A 13,120-nucleotide genomic window follows, 5' to 3' on the forward strand; every position below is an offset into this window, starting at 1 on the left:
GGGAAAATCACCATTCTCAAGTGAATCCTTAACCTATTGCAGACTTAATTTCACGAAGCTCTCTGACGGATTTTTATCAAGTAAACTGGACAAGCATCTAAAAAACACTGCAACCTAAAATATTTCAACAAAACTCTTCTAATATCCAACTCATTAATAGGTGAGAACTCAGACCTACCACACATTTCCTTTTCCCTTGTTTAATGATTTCCATGCTATAGATAATCTGATCATACCTACTTTGGTCAACCACTTTACCTTGAATTTCCTGTCTAACATCTTCTACTTTCTTCTTAAAAAATAAGCTAATGCTTCAGGAGTTTTTAACTGTCAAACAATTTACTAAGGGCTTCTTTACAAAGCCATGCTAGTGATTCCTGCGCAGCAAATGAGAGGAAGCCCATAGGAATTGAATGGGCTTCCTCTCATTTGCATCAGAAAATCAGTCAATTGATATAATTTTTTTTAAATGTGGTTTACCTTTGCCTTTTTATCATAAAAATGATGTTTAGCCTGCTTAACCTGGAATTTATAACTATTAACTGATTTTCTCCATAACTCCCTATCAGCTGAACTTTGAGTCTTGATCCATTGCCTCTCCAGTTTTCTACATGATTGCTTCACCTTTACTAATGTCAAATCATACCAAGGTGAACTCTTCATACCAAGGTGAACGCCTTCCTTCTTTTTTTCTTTTAGGAGACAGTTTGTCTAACATCTCTTCCTCCAGTGTTTCATCTATCAGCCACCAAAAAAACTGAGGTTCAATCCTCCCTCTTAATCTCACATTCTAAAAAATGTCCTCCTTTCTTTGAAGCAGGCGAGTCGGAGAAACTAAACAAATTCTCTGTAAACTTGGAGAATGTAATGGGTCAATTCTGCAAACTGAAGAGTAGTACATACATAAATAATGCCACACTGGGAAAAGTCCAAGAGTCCATCGAGCCCAGCATCCTGTCCACGACAGTGGCCAATCCAGGCCAAGGGCACCTGGCAAGCTTCCCAAATGTACAAACATTCTATACATGTTATTCCTGGAATTGTGGATCTTTCCCAAGTCCATTTAGTAGTGGTTTATGGACTTGTCCTTTAGGAAACCATCTAACCCCTTTTTAAACTCTGCTAAGCTAACCGCCTTCACCACGTTCTCCGGCAACGAATTCCAGAGTTTAATTATGCGTTGGGTGAAGAAAATGTTTCTCCAATTTGTTTTAAATTTACTACACTGTAGTTTCATCGCATGCCCCCTAGTCCTAGTATTTTTGGAAAGCGTGAACAGACGCTTCACATCCACCTGTTCCACTCCACTCATTATTTTATATACCTCTATCATGTCTCCCCTCAGCCGTCTCTTCTCCAAGCTGAAAAGCCCTAGCCTCCTTAGTCTTTCTTCATAGGGAAGTCGTCCCATCCCCGCTATCATTTTAGTCGCCCTTCGCTGCACCTTTTCCAATTCTACTACAGTGGTGGAAATAAGTATTTGATCCCTTGCTGATTTTGTAAGTTTGCCCACTGACAAAGACATGAGCAGCCCATAATTGAAGGGTAGGTTATTGGTAACAGTGAGAGATAGCACATCACAAATTAAATCCGGAAAATCACATTGTGGAAAGTATATGAATTTATTTGCATTCTGCAGAGGGAAATAAGTATTTGATCCCCCACCAACCAGTAAGAGATCTGGCCCCTACAGACCAGGTAGATGCTCCAAATCAACTCGTTACCTGCATGACAGACAGCTGTCGGCAATGGTCACCTGTATGAAAGACACCTGTCCACAGACTCAGTGAATCAGTCAGACTCTAACCTCTACAAAATGGCCAAGAGCAAGGAGCTGTCTAAGGATGTCAGGGACAAGATCATACACCTGCACAAGGCTGGAATGGGCTACAAAACCATCAGTAAGACGCTGGGCGAGAAGGAGACAACTGTTGGTGCCATAGTAAGAAAATGGAAGAAGTACAAAATGACTGTCAATCGACAAAGATCTGGGGCTCCACGCAAAATCTCACCTCGTGGGGTATCCTTGATCATGAGGAAGGTTAGAAATCAGCCTACAACTACAAGGGGGGAACTTGTCAATGATCTCAAGGCAGCTGGGACCACTGTCACCACGAAAACCATTGGTAACACATTACGACATAACGGATTGCAATCCTGCAGTGCCCGCAAGGTCCCCCTGCTCCGGAAGGCACATGTGACGGCCTGTCTGAAGTTTGCCAGTGAACACCTGGATGATGCCGAGAGTGATTGGGAGAAGGTGCTGTGGTCAGATGAGACAAAAATTGAGCTCTTTGGCATGAACTCAACTCGCCGTGTTTGGAGGAAGAGAAATGCTGCCTATGACCCAAAGAACACCCTCCCCACTGTCAAGCATGGAGGTGGAAATGTTATGTTTTGGGGGTGTTTCTCTGCTAAGGGCACAGGACTACTTCACCGCATCAATGGGAGAATGGATGGGGCCATGTACCGTACAATTCTGAGTGACAACCTCCTTCCCTCCGCCAGGGCCTTAAAAATGGGTCGTGGCTGGGTCTTCCAGCACGACAATGACCCAAAACATACAGCCAAGGCAACAAAGGAGTGGCTCAGGAAGAAGCACATTAGGGTCATGGAGTGGCCTAGCCAGTCACCAGACCTTAATCCCATTGAAAACTTATGGAGGGAGCTGAAGCTGCGAGTTGCCAAGCGACAGCCCAGAACTCTTAATGATTTAGAGATGATCTGCAAAGAGGAGTGGACCAAAATTCCTCCTGACATGTGTGCAAACCTCATCATCAACTACAGAAGACGTCTGACCGCTGTGCTTGCCAACAAGGGTTTTGCCACCAAGTATTAGGTCTTGTTTGCCAGAGGGATTAAATACTTATTTCCCTCTGCAGAATGCAAATAAATTCATATACTTTCCACAATGTGATTTTCCGGATTTAATTTGTGATGTGCTATCTCTCACTGTTACCAATAACCTACCCTTCAATTATGGGCTGCTCATGTCTTTGTCAGTGGGCAAACTTACAAAATCAGCAAGGGATCAAATACTTATTTCCACCACTGTATATCTTTCTTGAGATGCGGCGACCAGAATTGAACACAATACTCAAGGTGCAGTCACACCATGGAGCGATACAACGGCATTATAACATCCTCACACCTGTTTTCCATACCTTTCCTAATAATACCCAATATTCTATTCGCTTTCCTAGCTGCAGCAGCACACTGAGCAGAAGGTTTCGGTGTATTATCGATGACTACGACACCCAGATCCCTTTCTTGGTCCGTAACTCCTAACGTGGAACCTTGCATGACGTAGCTATAATTCAGGTTCTTTTTTCCCCTCATGCATCACCTTGCACTTGCTCACATTAAACGTCATCTGCCATTTAGCCGCCCAGTCTCCCAGACTCGTAAGGTCCTTCTGTAAGTTTTCACAATCCTGTCGCGAGTTAACGACTTTGAATAACTTTGTGTCATCAGCAAATTTAATTACCTCGCTAGTTACTCCCATCTCTAAATCATTTATAAATATATTAAAAAGCAGCGGTCCTAGCACAAACCCCTGAGGAACCCACTAACTACCCTTCTCCATTGTGAATACTGCCCATTTAACCCACTCTCTGTTTCCTATCCTTCAACCAGTTTTTAATCCACAATAGGACTTTTCCTCCTATCCCATGACCCTCCAATTTCCTCTGTAGCCTTTCATGAGGTGCCTTGTCAAAGGCCTTTTGAAAATCCAGATACACAATATCAACCGGCTCCCCTTTGTCCACATGTTTGTTTACTCCCTCAAAGAATTGAAGTAAATTGGTTAGGCAAGATTTCCCCACACAAAAGCCGTGCTGATTTGGTCTCAGTAATCCATGTCCTCGGATGTGCTCTGTAATTTTGTTTTTGATAATAGCCTCTACCATTTTCCCCGGCACTGACGTCAGACTCACCGGTCTATAATTTCACGGATCTCCCCTGGAACCTTTTTTAAAAATCGGCGTTACATTGGCCACCCTCTAATCTTCCGGTACCACGCTTGATTTTAAGGATAAATTGCATATCACTAACAGTAGCTCCGCAAGCTCATTTTTCAGTTCTATCAGTACTCTAGGATGAATACCATCCGGTCCAGGAGATTTGCTACTCTTCAGTTTGCTGAACTGCCCCATTACGTCCTCCAGGTTTACTGTGAAGTCAGTAAGTTTCTCCGACTCGTCCGCTTGAAATACCATTTCCGACACCGGTATCCCACCCAAATCTTCCTCGGTGATGGTATTCATCCCAGAGTATTAATAGAACTGAAAAATGAACTTGTAGAGCTACTGTTAGTAATATGCAATCTATCCCTAAAATCGGGTGTGGTACCGGAAGACTGGAGGGTAGCCAATGTTACGCCGATTTTTTAAAAAGGTTCAAGAGGAGATCCGGGAAATTATAGACTGGTGAGTCTGACGACGGTACCGGGCAAAATGGTAGAGGCTATTATTAAGAATAAAATTACAGAGCACATACAAAAACATGGGCTGATGAGACAAAGTCATCACAGATTTAGTGAAGGGAAGTCTTGCCTCACCAATCTACTGCATTTTTTTGAGGGGGTGAACAAACGTGGACAATGGGGAGCCTGTGGATATTGTGTATCTGGATTTTCAAAAGGCGTTTGACAAAGTGCCTCATGAAAGACTCCTGAGGAAACTGGAGAGTCATGGGATCGGAGGTAGGGTATTACTATGGATTAAAAACTGGTTGAAAGATAGGAAGCAAAGAGTAGGGTTGAATGGTCAGTATTCTCAGTGGAGAGGGGTAGTTAGTGGGGTCCCGCAGTGGATTAAGAACTGGTTGAAAGATAGGAAGCAAAGAGTAGGGTTTAATGGTCAGTATTCTCATTGGAGAAGGGTAGTTAGTGGGGTCCCGCAGGGTTCTGTGCTGGGACCGCTGCTTTTTAACATATTTATAAATGACCTAGAGATGGGAGTAACTAGTGAGGTAATTAAATTCGCAGATGACACAAAGTTAGTCAGTGTCATCAAGTCGCAGGAGGAGTGTGAAAGATTACAGGAGGACCTCGCGAGACTGGGGGATTGGGCATGCAAGTGGCAGATGAAGTTCAATGTTGACAAGTGCAAAGTGATGCATGTGGGTAAGAGGAACCCAAATTACAGCTATGTCATGCAAAGTTCCGCATTAGGAGTCACGGACCTAGAAAGGGATCTGGGAGTCATCGTTGATAAGACGTTAAAAACTTCTGCTCAGTGTGCTGCGGTGGCTAAGAAAGCGCACAGAATGTTGAGTATTATTAGGAAAGGGATGGAAAACAAACACGAAGATGTTATAATGCCGTTGTATAGCTCAATGGTGCGACCGCACCTCGAGTATTGTGTCCAATTCTGGTTGCCGCATCTCAAAAAAGATATAAAGGAATTAGAGAAGGTGCAGAGAAGGGCGACGAAAATGATAAAGGGAATGGAACGACTTCCCTATGAGGAAAGGCTGAGAAAGTTAGGGCTCTTCAGCTCGGAGAAAGGCGGCTGAGGGGTGATATGATAGAAGTATACAAGATAATGAGCGGATTAGAACGGACAGATGTGAAGCGTTTGTTTACACTTTCAAACAACAAGAAACCCAGGGAACACAAGATGAAGCTAGAATATGGTAGATTTAAAACAAATAGGAGAAAGGTTTTCTTTACTCAGCGTGTAGTTAGACTCTGGAACTCGTTGCCGGAGAATGTAGTGACAGCAGCTGGCCTTACGGGATTTAAAGGGGGTTTGGACAGATTCCTGAGGGAAAAGTCCATTGAACATTATTTTAAAAAAATTTCGGGGAGAGGGGTTTGCTGGGTTCTTGAAGCCTGGATTGGCCGCTGTTGGAGAGAGGATGCTGGGCTTGATGGACCCTTGGTCTTTTCCCGGTATGACGGTACTTATGTGATACTTTGATTTGTGCTTCCTACCGTTTAGTCTGCACACATCCAGGTGAGATTTAAATCATCTCCTTTCTAGTTTTCTTCCTTCACACGTAAGGTCCTAAGTTCTAGAAAGAACCAGGGTGAGCATTTAAGTAGAGCATTGGACCATTTTTAAGTGGTATAATTTTCTCTAGAGCCTTAACTGGAGTGGAGGAGTAGCCTAGTGGTTAGGGTGGTGGACTTTGGTCCTGAGGAACTGAGTTTGATTCCCACTTCAGGCATAGGCAGCTCCTTGTGACTCTGGGCAAGTCACTTAACCCTCCATTGCCCCATGTAAGTTGCATTGAGCCTGCCATGAGTGGGAAAGCACAGGGTATAAATATAACAAAAAAAAAAATAACTAAGTGTATATTCCAGATATCAACCTTCTATGACAATTATGGTGTCTAGACAGTTTGTTTTATATTTTTAATGTTTTATTTTTGTACTGATTGGATCAGTATTGTATTAAGCAAGATTATTTGCCATTTAAGGATGTAAAATGTTAGATTTGTTATTTTATGTATACCCCTTGAGTTTCTTATGGGATATAAATTCTGTATTAAATTACATTATTACGCCGGCAACTTGCTTTGGAGTTTTCAGAATGTAAATGTGAGAATATAAACCAGAGCTTCCTAAATGAGGTTGCACAACCCACATTTGGGGTTGCAACCTGGGCAAGCATTCCATAGGATGTCATTGTCCTATTCCACTCTGAGGTCACTTGCTTTTTGTGGTGATATGAATTGCAGTTCCAGCCACAGAGAAATTCGTAAGCACTGATATAAGCAAAATGCTTACAGATACTTTAAATTTTCAAAGTGTTAAGTCCTTGCATATTTTCCTCTTGACAACTGTTGCACAAGAACAGGGTTAAATTACTCAGACTTTGTAGCAGTGCAGTCAGTTTGATAATCTGCCCTAAATGTCTTTTTATTAATTACAGGAGTCCAATGTCCTCAAAATTGCACACAGCGGGATCAAGAAAATGGTAAGAGATTAGATAGACAGAGCAGGCACCTATGTTGTGAAGGAGTAGAAAAAAAATGCATATTCTGATAGATCTAGCCATTTTATTAAGGAGTTAAATGGTTACATCACCTAAGGTGAAAATTTTACCTTGCTGAATGGCCCCCTGGGTAATTAGATTTAGCTGTTCAAAAGTGGTTGGGCCTGGAGTTATGTAGTAACATAGTACTGTATATGACAGCAGATAAAGACCAATATGATCTATTCAGTCTTTCCAGTGAGGTACATGCCACAGAGTGCAGGTTACTTTCCCTATGGTTTTGAAGGATAGGCACAAGTCATTGTATAACTGTTTTTTCTTTCTCATAAATGCATTCTTATTAAACAACCAATAACATCTAACTAAGCAAAAACAAAAATCCAGGGACAGGACTAATACAGCATCCATCTCCTACCACCTGTACATGAGAGAGAAGTACTGGGAGAACAAAAAAAAAAGAGAACGGGACAAACAATATACAAAAGCTCCAAATGCTGAAAATTCAATAGCATCATTTCTTTAGGGCAATGTTCTTCAATGCAAGGCCCGGAGACCGATGGAAGCCTCAGGGGCAGCTCCCATTGTCTTTATGAGTTATTTTCTGCTACTCTGCCTCTGTACGCAGGCTCAGGACAGAAAGGGGAAAGTAGATGGGGCTAGAGTTGCTTGCTTGAAGGACAAGGCATTTCTCAGTAGACAAAAAAGAATGCATTTGGGGAAATGCTCACAACTTGAGGATAGCTGATGAGAATAGATGTCATTGGCACACACTGCTCAACAGTGTCATGACCCCTCATGGGAAGCTATTTGGTGGCTCTCCTTCAGCTCATTAGAATCCAAAGTAGCCCCAGCTTAAAAATTAATGAAGACCACAGCTGTAGTGAGATACAGCCTCCAGAACTGAACACAATACTCCAAGTGAGGCCTTACTAGCATGGGCTCATGACAGTGATCTGGGTAGTAAGGGTCATGGCCCCCCCTCCCCCCCCCATATGATAGTGAGTAATATTAGGATAGATGCAGAATCAGTAACCACTATCCTCACTTCCTTTGAGGATCAGAGCCCTTCTCTTCCTTCTGCTACAATTTAGTATGCATAAAACTATCCACACTCCCTTCTCCTGTGCTGCCTCATACTCTTTACATTAAAAAAACAAACAAAAAAACCCCCACTACTGGTAGGGAGTTTCCCTACCAGCAATAAGAATACTGTCTAGGAATTCCCCTGCCTCCTATTCAAAAAAAGTGCAGTAGTTGGGTCCCTCAAATAGCACACTCTTTTTGTGGCCAATAGGAAGAGAGGGGTAAGGAATCACCTGCTAGTAGCCCTGCAAGAGGAGTACCCTAATGGTTAGTGCAGTGGCCTGAGAACCATCAGAACCTGGTTCAATTTCCACTGCAGCTCCTTGTGACTCTGGGCAACTCACTTAACCCTCCATTGCCTCAGGTACAAAATAAGTACCTGTATATTATATGTACACTATTTTTTCTTTTTAATTTTAAATGGAAGGGGGATGGAACGTGATATTCTGTGGTTACAATCAAAGCAGTTATACACACTGACTGCCACCAGTTGCACACTGACCAGAATGACAGTAATTCTATAATAGGGCATATTGGTAGAGTGATATTGGTAGAGTGATAGTACTGTCCCCACTTACAGAGGATGAAGAGACATACAATATTAACAAATATTTCTATTAACACAAATAATGGGAGATTTGTGTTAATTTTCAAAAGGCATCCAAAAGTAGGCTACTCATGTATCATACAAAGAGATACATGTGGCTATCTCAGTCTTTGTAAGAACACTTTTATACCCTTCCTTTTTCCCCAACACACACACAGACTTCCTTGATGGATTAGGTGTCACACTGTCTAGGTACAACTCCTCCTTCCAATTCTCTTCAAATTTCCTATAGGACTACCTTGGGGATAGTGCTGGGCAGACTTATATGGTCTGTGCCAGAGCCTGTGGTGGGAGGCGGGGCTGGTGTTTGGGAGGCGGGGATAGTGCTGGGCAGACTTATACGGTCTGTGCCAGAGCCGGTGGTGGGAGGCGGGGCTGGTGTTTGGGAGGCGGGGATAGTGCTGGGCAGACTTATACGGTCTGTGCCAGAGCTGGTGGTGGGAGGCGGAGCGGGTGGTTGGGGTCGGGGATAGTGCTGGGCAGACTTATACGGTCTGTGCCCTGAAAAAGACAGGTACAAATCAAGGAAGGTATACACAAAAAATGGCACATGTGAGTTTATCTTGTTGGGCAGACTGGATGGACCGTGCAGGTCTTTTTCTGCCGTCATCTACTATGTTGCCTTCTAATAGCCATTAGCTTTTCCATTGACACCACCTTTCTCAATCTAATGAGACATTGTTCTATGGCTGATGATTTTGTTTCCAGCTGTAAGCTCACACCTTGCAGCGATTAAACAGGAGCTAGTAACATAGTAAATGACGGCAGATAAAGACCTGAACGGTCCATCCAGTCTGCCCAACAAGAAACTCATTTTACATGGTATGTAATACTTTATATGTATATCTGAGTTTGATTTGTCCCTGCCTTTCTCAGGGCACAGACTGTAGAAGTCCGTCCTGCACCGGTTTTATTCTCCAAATACTGGAGACGCCACCCAATGTCCACTAAGATTCCATAGATCCATTCCTTCTAAACCGGTAAGTCTCACGTCGGTGGTAGGAAAAATAATGGAGTCGCTGCTGAAAGAAAGGATAGTTAACTTTCTAGAAACCGACGGGTTACAGGACCCGAGGCAACATGGCTTTACCAAAGGAAAATCCTGCCAAACGAATCTTATTGACTTTTTTGACTGGGTGACCAAAGAAATGAATGAGAGACGTGCGCTAGATGTAATCTACTTGGACTTCAGCAAAGACTTTGATACGGTCCCCCACAGAAAACTCCTGAATATGCTGAAAGGGCTGAACTTAGGACCAAACGTGGTGAACTGAATAGAAAACTGTTTGACCGACAGGTGGCAGAGGATGGTGGTAAATGGAATCTGCTCAGAGGAAAGGATGGTGAGCAGTGGGGTTCCTCAGGGGTCGGTGATGGGGCCCATTTTGTTTAATATATTTGTGAGAGATATTGCTGAACGGTTGGAAGGAAAGGTTTGCCTTTTTGCAGATGACACGAAGATAGCCAATAGAGTGGATACCCTGGAGGGAGTAGAAACGATGAGAAGGGATCTCTGAAAGTTAGTTGAGGGTCTGCCAGTTGTGTCTTTTCACTTATTTTTCCCTCATGTTAAGTTTCATCCAATTCTATTACAGTTTGGCGAGTTATTTTAGTCCCCCTCCTCCAGGCAAACAGAGAGACAGACATTATTGCCCTCTTTTGTATAATTCTTTCCAACTTCCATTGAAGAGTGGAAGGAAATTCTGCCTCTGGTTGCTACTGGGCAGGGTAGGACTGACATTATGCCCTATATTAGGCACGCATACATTCTTACTTTTCAGAGCTCTTGGGGATTTGTGCAGAAAAGAATCTGTTTACATGCTAAAAGCACCAGTGTACTTTGCATATGCACTGAGGGCATCATAAGTGACATTTGATTGGTTCATGTTGTGTGTGACACATTCTACTTGCAACAGTATCTAATGCCTATGATTATATATTTGTCATTTTCCAATATATAAGTACTAGCCGTTAAGTCCATTAAAACGGGCGAGATTTTTGTTTTTAAAAATGTAGTGGAACAGCTGGATGTCCAGCATTTCTTCTCTCTCCCTTCCCATCCATCCATGTGCATCTCCTTCCTCTGTGTTCCCTCCCCTCCATCCATGTCCAGAATGTCTTCTGTCTCCCCTCCATCCATATGTCATCTCCTTCCTGCCTTCCCTTCCCTCTTTCCATGTTCAACAATTCTCCTCTCCCTGCCCTCCATGTCCATCCCTGCCATCCATGTCCATCAAGCCTCTTCTCTCCCCTGACCTCCCCTCCCCTCCATCCATCCATATCCAGCAACCTTCTTCTCTCACCTGGCCTCCCCTCCCCTACATCCACCCATGTCCAGCAACCCTCCTCTGTCCCCTGCCCTCCCCCCATGTCCAGCAACCGTCCTCTGCCCTCCCCTCCATCCACCCATGTCCAGCAACCCTCTTTTCTCCCCTGCCCTCCCCCCATGTCCAGCAACTGTCCTGTCCCCTGCCCTCCCCTCCATCTACCCATGTCCAGCAACCGTTTTCTGTCCCCTGCCCTCCCCTTCATCCACCCATGTCCAGCAACCTTCTTCTCCCCCCTCCCATCCGCTCCATCCACCCGTGTCCATCAACTGTCCTCTCCCCTGCCCTCCATCCTCCGGCTCCCATGCATGTCCACCCATCCCCTAAGTGTACCGTGATTGTGACCTCCTCTGCCCTGCTGTCCCCATTTAACCTCCCCGCCACCTTTGACCCTTCCCCTCTCTTTCCGCCATCGCCGTGTCCTACTAACTTACTTGCATAAGCCTTGCCTTCAACTGCTTTCGTTACCTCCTGTGAGTCCTGTGGTCAGTTCGCCTCCATCGCTGCGTCCGCAACCGTCCTCTCTCCCCTTCCCTTCCCTTCCCTTCCCTCCATCCACCCATGTCCAGCAACCCTCCTCTCCCCCCTCCCCTGCCCCCGTGTCCATCAACTCTGCTTTCGTTACCTCCTGTGAGTCCTCTCGTCAGCTGGCCTCCAGCGCAGCGTTCCTTTCCCTCTCTGTTCCGTCCTCTGACGTCATCACGTCTTGACGCAGGGGCAGGACAGAGAGGGAAGTCTCTACTGCGCATTTGCGGATGAGTGGGTCACCTCTCATTTATATAGTTAGATTCCCAGCCAGTGTGTGTCATAGAAATTCAAAGATGAAACATTCTGATTGGAATACTGCTAGAGGAAACTTCACTGTCCCCACATGACAACTAGTAGAACCAGTGGGACTCTGGCTAGTGTTGTTTGATATATTAAATACAGGCAAGACAGAGGTCACTAAATAACACAATCTGCTTCTACCTTTACAGGATATCTATAATATGAAATCTAAGGAGGATGTGAACAGCTGCTGACACATAATGGAGTATAAGATCCACAGGGAAAATGATTCCATTGGGGAGACACATAGTGGCATTTCTTCATCCGTATCCAGCTCTATTCCAAAGCAGCAAGAAGAAAGTCAACCCCCACTGCACTGAACTATAAGGGTTTCCTCTTCACTGAAAAAGAAATCAAGACTTCCCTCCTCCTGTCACATTTTCTGTGAGATTTTTCAGGAGTCATTTGTTCCTCTTGGTGGGCTTCCTGTAGATCAGCACAATGTCCATTTTATAGTGTATAACACACACGTCTATTTTCTGAAAGTGAGCTGGGCTCTCAAATGATAAATGTGAACTGGAACTTTCGTGCACTTTGGAGACAATGGCAGACTGGAGAAGCAGCAATTAAAACTATGTAAGGTCACCATGGAATGGATGGTGAAATATTAGGAAAGGACAATGTCCCCATGATAGAGATATACCCAAGAGGGTGTGGCACCCCCACAATGTGAAGTGAGATGTGCCAAATGTGAAGTGAAATGTGCCAAACAGGAAGCAAAACCCATGTAATATAGACAGAGAAATGTCATGGAAGGGCAATACTGCTATGATACAAAGAGAACGGAATTGTATTTTTGTTTTGTCTTAGACCCCTGAAGAAGGCCTCTCTCGCCGAAACACGGACCGTGTAGGGTCTTAATAAATGATATTGGCTTTTTTACATTTGTGATTTTAGTTTGGTCTTCCTGTGCATCTTCCGTTTTCGTTGTGTTTTTTTTTTGGTGCTTTTTACGGGAGATTTGGACTCTCTTTGTCGTTGTATGATACAAAGAGAAACATAGTGGAGGAGTGGCCTAGTGGCACCAGTCTTGCAATCCAGAGGTGGCCGGTTCAAATCCTGCTGCTGCTGCTCCTTGTGATCTTGGGCAAGTCACTTAACCCTCCATTGCCTCAGGTACAAACTTAGATTGTGAGCCCTCCTGGGACAGAGAAATATCCAGTGTACTTGAATGTAACTCACCTTGAGCTACTACTGAAAAAGGTGTGAGCAAAATCTAATTAATAACAATAGCAATGGTCATATGAGGTGAAAGGAGAAACAGTGTCTTCCTCACATGAGCATTAAACACTTTTTTGTCATAATATTTCATAGCTCATTTACTAGCA

General features: G+C 43.9%; 1 long non-coding RNA gene across 1 annotated transcript in view; it reads left to right on the forward strand.

The window, feature by feature from the left end:
• The window catches only part of LOC115459270, a 53,900-nt gene extending 41,050 nt beyond the window's left edge, over window positions 1-12,850 (forward strand). Inside the window, exons 2-3 of the long non-coding RNA XR_003940246.1 lie at window positions 6,885-6,929; window positions 11,942-12,850. This is a non-coding gene — a long non-coding RNA (uncharacterized LOC115459270). The remainder of the gene's footprint in view (window positions 1-6,884; window positions 6,930-11,941) is intronic.
• The last annotated feature ends 270 nt before the right edge of the window (window positions 12,851-13,120 follow it).

The sequence above is a fragment of the Microcaecilia unicolor genome, unplaced genomic scaffold (assembly GCF_901765095.1).
Source record: "Microcaecilia unicolor unplaced genomic scaffold, aMicUni1.1, whole genome shotgun sequence".
Taxonomy (NCBI): Eukaryota; Metazoa; Chordata; class Amphibia; order Gymnophiona; family Siphonopidae; genus Microcaecilia; species Microcaecilia unicolor.